The sequence below is a fragment of the Lepus europaeus genome, chromosome 6, assembly GCF_033115175.1.
Source record: "Lepus europaeus isolate LE1 chromosome 6, mLepTim1.pri, whole genome shotgun sequence".
Lineage (NCBI taxonomy): Eukaryota > Metazoa > Chordata > Mammalia > Lagomorpha > Leporidae > Lepus > Lepus europaeus.
This window is the reverse complement of record NC_084832.1, coordinates 115,221,464-115,224,372: the sequence shown is the minus strand read 5'-3', so window position 1 is coordinate 115,224,372 and position 2,909 is coordinate 115,221,464.

Here is a 2,909-nt window from a genome sequence, read left to right as displayed (position 1 = left end):
ATAATTTTCACATCCTTCCCGATCGTCCAAGTCAACTAACTCTTTAGTTAGCAAATATAATCATGCCAGAAAGCACACATCAACACAAAAGTCATTTATATAGTACTATCTTTTCTTAACTACATATTTGTGCTTTTTTGATAACTGATCTTTTGAGTCATATTTCTAAATATAAAAATCAGGAGGGAGTTGAGCTAACGGAACATTTCCTTTGAGACAATCTAGTTTACTGACATCTTTTTTGAAAAGGGTAAATCTGGAACAGGTCTTCAAAAATGCTGTCCATAGATCATGACGGAAAACAAAAGGAGAAAGATGTCCCAAGGAACTATAAGGGAAATGACAATATGGGCAAAGTGAGGGAGTGAATTTGTGAAGTCCAGTGGGTGACTATGTGGTGATAGATAGGGTTGTAACATGTGATGCTTTCTAAATGAGCATTGGGATGCTGTTAGCATGGATAATAAGAATCTACTTTGTTTCAGTGGGCAAATACATGGTTAAAGTAATTTCTAAAGATGACTGTTTTGTTAGCTGTGTGCTTATCAGGCTGAAGAAGAATGACTTGGAACAAATGAAAGAACAAAGAGATAGTTAACTTAGTCAAACAATAAAGAGATAAAACTCTGGGTTAGGATAACAACTATGGAAATGGGGAAAAGGGCTCTGATCCAAAACACCCTGGAAGAAAGAATTAATGATTTCTGAGAACTGATCTGATATGGGAAGCTGAATACGAAAAAAGGAAGTAGAGAAAATAAACTATCAGATGGATGTCCCAGAGAACTAATTGGACAGTTAAGTCATTGGGAAAGAGAGAGAAAGTTTATTTCAATAAAGTCAGGCCATAAGTATCCTACTGGAAGTATAGCCACACTAAAACATCTCATACACAATTATATATAGAGGCTGCTCAAAGTTATTTTTGAGCATAATCCTTTCACTCAAAAAATATTTATCAAATAATTAGTATGAGCCAGGCACTGTGCTTGATGCTAGGAATAAAGATATAACAGTCACAAACTACAGAAATTTTACCTAATATGAGAGACAGAAAATCTTATAGCTACTTGAAGCATCTTATATCCAAACTAGAAAATATATTATCAACAATACTACAAGTCCAGATGACTAACATAAATTTGGAAGAGAAAACTGGGATACTGCCTCAAGATTACAACTGAAGGTAAAAGGAAGGAGAAAGAACAACTTACAGGATATACCATATTGATAGCTCATAGCTGGATATAAAAATAGTAGAAAGAGAATAAGGAAGTCTATTATTACCACCTTTGTTCAACTTTGTATCATGGGAAATAAAGTCAGTAAAAGATGATAAAAGATGTAAAGATTATGAAGTAAAAGGAAAATGTCATTTTATAGGGGATATGGTTTTATATGCAAAATAAAGGATTGTACATACAAAATATTAAAAAATTAAATCAATTTAGCAAGTTTACTATATTAAAGTACAATATAGTTGGAGCCAGTGCTGTGGCACAGTGGGTTAACGGCCTGGCCTGAAGCGCTGGCATCCCATATGGGTACCGGTTCAAGACCCGGATGCTCCACTTCCAACCCAGCTCTCAGCTATGGCCTGGAAAAGCACCAGAAGATGGCCCAAGTTCCTGGACTCCTGCTCCACATGGGAGACCTGGAAGAAGCTCCTGGCTCCTGGCTTTGGATTGGCACAGCTCCAGCCATTGAAGCCAACTAGGGATTGAACCAGCAGATGGAAGACCTCTTGCTCTCTTTCTCTCTCTCTCTGCCTCTCCTCTCTAACTCTTTCAAATAAATACATAAATCTTTAAAAGAATAACATATTTAATATATATCTATGTAGCTGTAATAAAATTGAAAAATATTTCCTAACAGTATTTTTTTAATTTCAATGATATATAAATATAGGCAATACATGATATATAAAATATTTATGTTTAAATTTATATCTAAAATTATAAAACAATGACAAAATAAACGAAAAACCTAAAAAAGATGGAATATACCAAATATATCAAATTGCTCTTTTAGTTAATCTAATCACAATCCCAATACCAGTGGGATTTTGGAAGAACTGCTAAGCTAATTGTATGACATGCATGGAAACACAAAGTTCCCAGAAAATTATAGGTGTACTGAAGAACAAATCTTGCCCTCCCAGATCTCAAGACTTTTTAAAATCTACATTAGTTAGGACAATGTACAAGACTACAGCAATGAGACAAATAGAAACTCAGAGAACAGAGCCAAACATACAGAAACCTCTGCAGAAGTCACTGCAATTCAGTGAGGAAAAATGATACTTTTTGGTAAGTGGTGGTGTATCAACTGCATATCTATCTTTAAAGAAAAAGAACTTAGAACTTCCTTTGATAGCATATATGTAAATTAACCCAAGATGTATCATAAATCTAAGTTTTTAAGGAGGAAAAAAAGTTCTAAGTCAATGAATGGGAGATGATCTTTATGAACTTATTTTCAAAATTTCTTAATGGAGAATTAGACCACAAGCCATATTTTAAAAGTTTCATATTGCTAAACTTAATAATCTCTAGATATTCAACAAAATACATGAATCTGAATATCAAAAATAGTACAGAAAAACCAACCTTTAAATGGAGGAGAAGTATAACAGATACTGCAAAAGAGCATATGTCCAAATGGCTTATAAACATATGAAGCATACTCAACATTGCATTCCTTAGGAACGCATGTAAAACCAACTTTCAGTGTTTCTCCATGCTTCAAGTAACCAAAATAAATCACTACTATCAATATCAAACATTAGGACATGGCATTCTAATACTTTATTGGTGACAAACTAACTTGGTGTATCCACTTTAAAAATTTTTGGCATTATCTCCAACAGTATCTATTGCATGCCCTATGAAGCATAAATTCTACTCCTA